Source organism: Aplysia californica, unplaced genomic scaffold (assembly GCF_000002075.1).
Source record: "Aplysia californica isolate F4 #8 unplaced genomic scaffold, AplCal3.0 scaffold00289, whole genome shotgun sequence".
In the NCBI taxonomy this organism is placed as follows: domain Eukaryota; kingdom Metazoa; phylum Mollusca; class Gastropoda; order Aplysiida; family Aplysiidae; genus Aplysia; species Aplysia californica.
This window is the reverse complement of record NW_004797559.1, coordinates 237,792-247,252: the sequence shown is the minus strand read 5'-3', so window position 1 is coordinate 247,252 and position 9,461 is coordinate 237,792. Positions and strand designations below refer to the sequence as shown.

Here is a 9,461-nt window from a genome sequence, read left to right as displayed (position 1 = left end):
GAGAGAGAGAGAGAGAGAGAGAGAGAGAGAGAGAACATTATAGAAAGAGAGAGCGATAGAGAGGGGGCGTGAGAGAGAGGCGGCGGGAGGGATTGAGGAGGCGGAGAAAGAGAGGGGGGTATTGGAGGTGACAACGAATTATGAATTTCTGGGACAGAGAGACCCCGTTTGTGGCCTCGAAACGATTGAGTGGTTGCAGTTGACGCCATAACCAACAGAAAACCCCTTTTTGAGCTGGGTGTCGGCACAGTCATCGGCAGAGTTCGGGAGGTACCGGGTAGCTTGTCAACTCAGAGTCGTGAAGAGGTAACAGTGCTGTTCGTGTGACTTTCTGACCAGGAGTTCAGCCAGTAAAAAAGTAAAGGTATGGTAGGGTAGAAATGGGTTGCACACCTTGTTTAGTCGTTTTGGATGTTTTCAAAATTGCTTTAGTTGTCGATGATTTTGTCTTGGTCGATTTCGTCATTGTCGTCGCTGTTGTTGTCTTCGTTGTCGCCACCCCCCCCTCCTCCTCCTCCTCCTCCTCCTCCTCCTCGTTATTGCTTTCGTTTGTGAAAGCTACAGAAGATTCTTCCAAGATGCCTTTCGTTGCCATTGTTCCGATTGTTCTTGTTGCTGCTGCTGTCGTTTTCTTTGTTTCATCGTCACATACTGCCGTCCTTGTTGTTGTGGATGCCACAGTCATCTTGTTGCTTCAGTTAAATGACATTGGACGAGTTGCTAAGTGAGTGGGGCTTGCCTTGACTGAGCATGAGGCCACTTAGAAAAATAATGAATGTAAAGACAAGCACGTATAAAAAAGCAACGTAAACATATAAATAGATATGGAAGTATTATAAACTTGTTGGTGGCAATGTCACTTTTTAAAACTAGGGGAAGGAAAACAGTGCTTTTGAAATTGATTATCTATAATCACAGTGTATTTTGTCATCACTGTTTTCAACATGTTCATAGGGAATTGTACCTGAATGTAAAAAAAAATCATCATAGATCGACAACTGAGATGTATATTATGTAACGTTTACCTCAAAATTTAAGACGTTGAAAAATTCTAAGGCGTTTTCATTTTTCGTGCAATTTCTTTGTTATTAAGATAGGATCATCAACTTCTATAATACAAAATTTTTATCAACAAGAGAACTTCATATATCTGTTAGTTTTGTTTTAGCAGCTTATTTTGTCTACTGCATTAAAAAAAACACGAAAACACGAACATTTTGTGGGGGAGAGTTATAAAAAGAATTACCACCATAAAAACCATAACTAAAATACTGTTTAAAGTGAGAGCAAAAATTCGCGGCGCAACTTACTGTCAAATTATATTTCTTACAAATGAGAATCTGTTCTCTCGAACATATTATATGTTCCTGTTTTGAGTGCTGATCAACCTAAATCAAACACTATCTCGACTTGATTTGAGCACTATAGTTTTGAGCACTTTCGTACATCGATATTTAGAATCGATAAGTTATGATATTTTGCAAATACGAGCAGCTTTAGCATGATTCAAAGCAGGGTTATTGGAACGAGCGGGCACCTCTTCCGTTTGCTATCATATTATTATTAACAATATTATATCTTTTGCATCCTGCTCACCGAGGGGGTGGGGGGGGGGTGGGGGGTGAAAGTAGGATTTAGAGTAATTGATTACGAGTCCATTGGTAACAAGAAGTGAGTGGTCAAATCATCACTTAAGACTCAGTTCTGGCCACTCAGGCTTTGGCAGATCGTTACTTTGTGAACACGATCTCTGACCATTCCTATTAGTGGCTTAGTCTTTCGATTTGAGCGCTATTGTCCAAAGTGAGAATTGAATGTTTAAAAAATCGACTTCTTTGAGTGCTCATTTTTTCCCCTATGACCTGACTATTTCGCCGAGCGATTATCAAGTTACGGATACCAGGTATTAATATTGTTAGTTATGATTTAGCAAAATATGCAGTTACATTTTTTAAAATTAAAACATAAGTATATAGGGCCTAACGATATTAATACTTGATATCGATAACTTGATAACCGTTCAACCAAATAGTAAGGATGTGGGACTTCCAAATGTAGCCTATTATCCATCTCCGTAAGAGACAAAAGTGGCTTGAGAACTCGAACCCTCCCACAACCAAAGATAGTACAAGACAAGATGGGCCACTTCTCTCTTTGAGCCAATTAAAAAAGTGTCCTCAAAATTTGGTGGCGCCCTCTTCACAAAAGCGCACTCTTTGCGAACAGAGTTACCCTACTTGAGTTTTTAAAAATCAAAGTGAAACCAGAGAGTATTTAATAATATTTTAGTGTCTCTGGTGAAACTAGCAAATTTTGGGATAAATTTCGGAAGAACGCTTTTTAAAAATGGTTACGCTGACAAAAAACCTCTTCCAGAGGAAAAGGAGATGGTTTTCTTCGTTTAATTTGACTTTAGAATGAAGGGCGAGAGGTCATTAAAATATTTTTAAAAACCCTAAAACTCCACACTGAACGTACCCGAACTGCTGATGAACAGCAGTCGATCTGCGCACGCAAGGAGGTGCTATTCCTATTCTTCTTCTGGAAAAACGAAAGAGAGCTTCAAAACAGACTGCAGCGCCATCTGAAGCAAAGAGCATACTTCCTGCGGACACTTTTTAGGCTGAGTGGCCCATCTTGTTTTGTACTATCTTTGCCACAACACAACCCAAGTTCTAAAGCTCCGCGTTGGAGATACAAATCTGGGCCAACTGCACCTCAAACCAGCGAGATAATATCATTCTTTGGTTATCGACCTATGCGGGAATCCCCCCTCCCCCGATTCCGCCTCACACCCTTGTAGGCTTGGCAGGAGATGGTAATACGTAATGGTTGCGCGCTCATATGACCTTAGCAGTTGCGAGCGCCGTAAAACCATATACTACTACTACTATACGTAATGGTTTGCCACGACGTCATAGAGATGTTTTATTCCACTAATTAGTTCGGTTCTGTCTGTTGTTGTTGTTGTTGTTGTTGTTGTTGTTGTTGTTGTTGTTGCTGTTGTTGCTGTTGTTGTTGTTGTTGTGGTTGTTGTTTGTTGTATAAATCTCGTGGGGCTTCGACTCGATCCCAGCTCAACGTAAGTTCAGTTGGTTTAATAATACATTATTTTAAAAAACCCTAAGCGCTAAAAAAAAGTCAAAGCGTCCACAACGAGTTGTCACTTTTTTTTCAACAACGCTCAAACCAGGCGGACCCCTTCGCTCAGTCTGCACCTTGGTAAGGAGCCGGAAATGTGTGCAACTGTATGTGTCAAGTTTTCAGTTTAGTTTAGTAAGGGTTTTACGCAACTTCATAAGATCACAATATGAGCGCGCGAAACACAAGTTGGTTGCGTTCCCAACAGTTCACAGCATGGCTTGATTTCGTTTATGGTCAGCTTAAAAAGCTAAACATTTTACGTACACAACAGTTTACATTTAATTAAAATAACAAATACACACGTATCTATATTTTACTCTAAATGCCAATGGCTTTTATAAAATCTAGAATTCTGTTGGAATCAACAACGAAGAACAGATCTCTCAAATTTCTACACTTATAATATTATTATAATTTCCTTCGAGTCTCTCCAAAGTCTGGACTTTCCTTTAGTATTTGTCAAATTGTAAAATCAGTATCACATCCGACACAAAAGGGTTTCTCCTCTCCTCTCCTTGCAGGAGGTATTTATGTGTCCAGGAGGTATGCCTAGTGCATAATCGAGTAAGTTAATATCTTCATATATCTCTTCTGGAGATGCCCCAAGTTTTTCGTATGATCTTGTGGAGTTTACTGTTGGGTTGTTTACTACAATGTTTCTCTCTCAGACTGGAGGTGCAAGTTTTTCTTTTACTCTATTTTTAAATTCTGTCTCTAGGAGGGTGTTCTTCGTTGATCCCAACAAAAGGGACAAAGATTCCTTTGCTAGGAGATCGGCCTGCTTGTTTCCCCAGATGCCCACGTGGCTGGGAAGCCATGCGAGCACGATTTCCCCCCTGTTCTATTAAATCGTGTATTCTCAGTTGCAACTTATTCTAAGGTGTCGAATAATAATAATAATAAATAGCATTTATACTGCGCATTTCTATTTCCTAAAAGATGCTCAATGCGCATTACAATGAAAAAGACATCACATCTTAAAAATTAATCGACACAAATGTGTACGCAAAACAAAGTATTATACATATAATATAAATGCATATGTGTAAAATTGTATACCAGAAAAACAGTCTCGCAGTGAGGTTGAAAATGTGTTCACTAAAAATATACAATGCAATATAAATTCACGAACAGTCAAAATACAGTTGAAACGTGAGTAACTAGAAACATTCATTAAAACATTAATTCTATACAGATAGAAAAACATTTCCGTTCTATCTCTCTCTCTCTCTCTCTCTCTCTCTCTCTCTCTCTCTCTCTCTCTCTCTGTGTGTGTCTGTCTGTCTGTCTGTCTGTCTGTCTGTCTCTCTCTCTCTCTCTCTCTCTGTCTGTCTGTCTGTCTGTCTGTCTCTCTCTCTCTCTCTCTCTCTCCCTCTCTCTCTCCCTCTCCCTCTATCTCTCTCTCTTTCTCTCTCCCTCTCTCGCTATCTCTCTCTTTTCTCTCTCTTTTCTCTCTCTATCTCTCTCTCTTTCTCTCTCTCATTCTCACTCGCTATTTCTCCAGTCTCACAGTCTGGCATACACATGCATATATATCACAGTACATCATTATGACAGGTATGCTTTTGTGAATAAAAAATGCTTCAGCTGATTTTTGAAAATGGAAATTGTTGGGGCAGATCTTATTTTATATATGGGATTTCGTTCCATACCTGGGGACCAAAGAACAAAAAGGAACGCTCGCCGTATGTTTTGTAGTTTTGTTTTGGAGTTTTAAGAATTAGATTGTCAGAGGCTGATCTAAGGGCTCTAGGTGGATTATATAATTCCAGGAATGTTTTAAGATAAAAAGGTGCACTATCATTTATACATTTAAAACAGAGAACGGCAGTTTTGTATTTAATCCTTTCTTTTATTGGCAGCCAGTATAGTTCTTTCAGAATTGGTGTTACGTGGGCTGATTTCTTTTGTTTCATTATCAATTTTGCTGCTTGATTTGGAGTACTTGTAACTTTGATAGTTTTTCGGATGTCAAACCGGACAAAATAACATTACAGTAATCTAACTTTGATAAAATGAGTGTTGTTACAAGTGTCTTGGCTGCTGCTTTAGTTAAATAATTTCATACACTGCCAATTTTCTTAAGCTGAAAGTAAATACTTTTGCTGAGCTGGCTTATTTGGGAGGACATAGACATATCATAATCCAACTGAACCCCTAGATTTTTAAGACTTCTTTTTGAACGAATGGTATGGTTATTAATATCAATTTGTAGCTCTGGGAGATTTTTAATGGCTTTTGTATTTCCACTCAACATTATTTCCGTCTTGTCATCATTTAGTTTCAATTTATTGCTGGTCATCCATATTTTTAAATCTCTAGTACATTGTTCAGTAGAGTCGACTAAAAGTGGTATTTAATCGAAATCAATAGACTTATAAATTTGAGTGTCATCAGCATAAAGATGGTAATTCATGCCATATTGTCTTAAAATATCAGCAATAGGTTGTGTATACATTGTAAACAAGACAGGTCCAAGAACAGACCCCTGAGGAACACCAAATCTAAGCAAAACATTATTAGAACACGTGTTTCCAACCACAACTGCTTGTGTTCGATCCTTAAAATATGACTCAAACCATCGCAGGACAGTACCCTTTATGCCAAAAGTAGTATTTAATCTCTCGAGTAAAATATCATGATCAATGGTATCGAATGCAGCCGAAAGGTCCAAAAGAGTAAGAAGACATACCTTTTTTTCATCAATATATTTTAAAATATCAGTACAGACCCTAAGTAACGCTGTCTCGGTACTATGGTGTGCCTTATATGCTGACTGATAGCCTTCGCTAAGATTATTTGCTTTAATATGATGTAACAGTCTATTAGATACAGCTTTTTCCAGAATTTTGGAAAGGAAAGAAAGATTTGAAACTGGTCTAACATTTTTAAAGTCCTTTTCATCAAGTCCAGATTTTTTCAAAAGGGGTCTAATATGTGCTGTCTTAAAGCAATTTGGTACTGTGCCTGTGAGGAGAGAATCATTTACAATTTGGGTGATATGTGGAAGAAGTTCATGCAAACATTTTTTTAAAAGGCTGGTGGGCATGGGGTCTAAGGCGCAACTTTTTGATGGACTATCTAATATGATCTTTTTGATTTCTTCTTCCGTTGCTGGAGTAAAATAATCGATGAATAGCCCTTTAAACTGATGGTAATTTGGGGCAATTGCGCACATTTGATCGAGCTCTTGTCTGATGGAGGTGATTTTTTTTAGAAAAAAAGTCTGAAAAACTACTACAAAGATCTCTATCGGTGCCAGGGGGTAATATAGTTCTGTTTTGGTTGCCAAGCAGTTCATTAGAGACATCAAAAAGTTCCTTACAAGTTTTAACATTTTCAAATTTTGACAAAAAGAAAGTACGCTTGGCTTTGGTAATCATTTTACTAACAGAATTCTTCATAGTAATAAATATTCCCTTATGCACTTCAAGTCGTGTTTTTCTCCATTTTCTTTCCGCTTGTCTTTTTTCTTTTTTTGCAGCCTTTATTTCTAAATTAAACCACCTACCAACAGGTCGATGAGATAATTTTCGTTTTTTAACTGGAGCATGATCATCTAAAATATTCCTCATGATGGTATTGAGGGTTTCTATATTAAAAGGGGAACTAATAGCAAGAGCATCACGAATGTCACATTGAAACTGGTGTAAATTTATATCGTTCAGATTTCGGGAATTAACTGTTTTTATTTCTTTCCTTGGCCTTTTGATGTTCAAGTCAACAATAAGAAGATAATGATCGGAAATGTCTTTATCCAGAACGTTTATGCCTTTCACACAGTTCTTTTCAATAGGAGATATAACCCAGACTAGGATGTGCTGACTTTTATGTGTTGGTACTTGTACGAGTTGTTTTAAATCATTTTCTGTCAGCAGGTTAAAGCCCCCTCAGAATAAGCCCCCCCCCCCCGTTTATTAATTTCCAGTCTTTTTGGGCACCACCCCCCCCCCCCGTCCTTATTCCATACCCCCCGCTTATTATTTCCCAGCTTGCCACGAACGACGATCATGCTCTAGAGCTTGAATCTAGATATCTGAATGAAACTTCTTTTTTGTGCAAATAGAAAATTACCCTCAGTATAGGGTTGGCTACCTCAATTTTCTGTGCATTTTTAAAACGTGTGCACATTGGTTTATATTTTCTAATGAAACTGGTTTGTTCCTAAATGAGAAAAGTTGTCACAGTAACTTACTAAAATCACTACAGTGGCCTCCGCAGAAAAAAAAATGGAGGCTCCACTTCTCTGGGTAGTATTGTTTGTGGACACGCAGCGGCGCCCACAGCTGAGTTCGATTTAGATCCATTTGTAAATTTGCTCTGCATCGGGATATTTTTTAAATTAGTTTTTCGTATGCGGCTTTGAATGTTTTAATGTTTGTGCTTGCTTTGTTGTGTGTGATGAGTTGTAAGTCTACTTTTACCTTGGTGAGGTGCCACGGAGGGAGATCGGGGAAACGAAATTGTTCTTTGTACGTTTTGGAGAAATCTATGTTTTTGAGGTCTTTAGGAACTCTGCGACCGATAGGTTTAATGAGCTTATCATTGTTTCTAAATGTGTTTATTAATATCTGGGCGTTCTTTAATAATGCAGCCGTGTGTTGGTATTTCTGGTGTTGAACTCTGTCTGATTGCGTACTGTAATGAAAGTTGTGCTTGTCTGAATGTTAGTGATGGTATGTTAGCCTCAGCCTGGAGGATCTCCACTAGAAAAATGCGGAAAGCCTTAAGGGCGAGGCAGAGTCCTTGGTTTTGTACGTGGTCAAGAATCGGGTCTTGTCGATCCATAGACTTGACAGCGTAGTCAAACCTGGATGGGACACGGGAACAGTAAAGGTGGAGGAGCTGTTTTGAGTCTCCGCTCCACTCTGGATGGAACATAATTTTTAGAGTATTTAAAGCGTTCTAGCACGTCACACAAACACAAATGTAATTTTTTTGAGGTATGAAAATACTTTTTTCGTATAACATTCCAAGGAAACGAGTCTGGTCCTGGACGGGAATCCTTTTACTGTATATTGACAATCCGGCCTCAGTACACGCCTGCCTGACTAGTAGAAGCGTACTGCAACGGTCTTTGACGGTTAAAACTTGAAACTGTTATTGTTTGCCTTCTTTTCCAGTTTGCACAACTGTGTTTGCAGATGTCGTTCTATAGGTCTTAGTTAAGGATTTTTGGGACGGCAGCATATCAGATGTCATCAGCTTATAACGGGCTGTCTATGTTGTTATGGAGGGCCTGAACTATGGAATTGATTCTTATTTCGAAGAGTAGAGAAGAAAGGATGTTTCACCCGGGGAACACCTTCCTCCTGTTGGCGGAAATCAGTGGCGGGGGGCCATTGGTGCAATTGGTGCAAGCGCTCCACTTAACCCTGGCCTTCACCTCCCCCATTTTCTAATTGTTCTAAACCAGTCAGTGCTCTTGATTTACATACTAGTACATGTACATGTACATGTACATGTACATGTACTAGCCTACATCCTTGCGATCCGTCACCTGCTGGCTGCGTGCGCGCCAGTGAAGAGACAGACAGCCAGGATGGTTTATGCTCGTCGCACCGCTTGCGGTAGTGTCTGCTGGGAGCAAGCAAAATCTTTGCACCAAAGTTATTTTTGTCACTGTAGAGAAATCTATGCATCGTCCTTCCCACACAAGAAGAAAGGTGCGTGAAACTCCTGTTCGCAGCACCAATTTGGTGCAAGCTAAAAATTTGATCCAAGTTACCGCTGGCCTATCTACTACACTAGTAGACTAGTAGAGTCTACGGTAACTCAATGAAGAATTGTTATCGAAACTGTTGTCGCCCTCTGTTGTGTAGCATGTTAAGGTTAATTTTCAAATTGAGTCTGGTTGTTGGTGCTGCAAGAAGTCATTGGAAATCTTTAAATCTTCCCAGGTTATGAGCATAGTGAGTTGTTAGTATTGTTTCACTTTATTGCAGGTTTTATGTGGTTTCATCTAGAACCAGTTGTAAATATCAATAGATCTAGATTACGGGATATCCTACAGATTCTAACTGACTTTCTCTAGAAATCTAGATGAATCACTTTAACACTTTGCTTCTTGTGCCTTCTTGTGCCATTCAGCAGGCTACAGTTAGAAGAGAAAGTGCGCATAAAAGAGCTTGGTCCTCATCTGCCGCGGGGTTTTGAGCTCAAGAAATGTTCGCTTTTTTCATGTACGTAAGTAAAAGAAATTGTACTGTTTCCATTACAAGTTTGCTTTTTACTGATCGATCAGACACTGACAAGGTTTGGTCATCAATCACACTCACTCTCCCTTTGCCTTTCACTCTCTCTCTCTCTCTCTCTCT

The 9,461-nt window shown here is 39.1% G+C and overlaps 1 protein-coding gene across 1 annotated transcript in view; it reads left to right on the top strand.

Moving 5' to 3' along the window:
• The first annotated feature begins 121 nt into the window (after positions 1–121).
• The window catches only part of LOC101860344 (neuronal acetylcholine receptor subunit alpha-7), an 18,591-nt gene continuing 9,251 nt past the window's right edge, over positions 122–9,461 (top strand). Inside the window, exon 1 of the mRNA XM_013084384.2 lies at positions 122–364. The gene's annotated coding sequence lies outside the window, so the exon portion shown is untranslated. The remainder of the gene's footprint in view (positions 365–9,461) is intronic.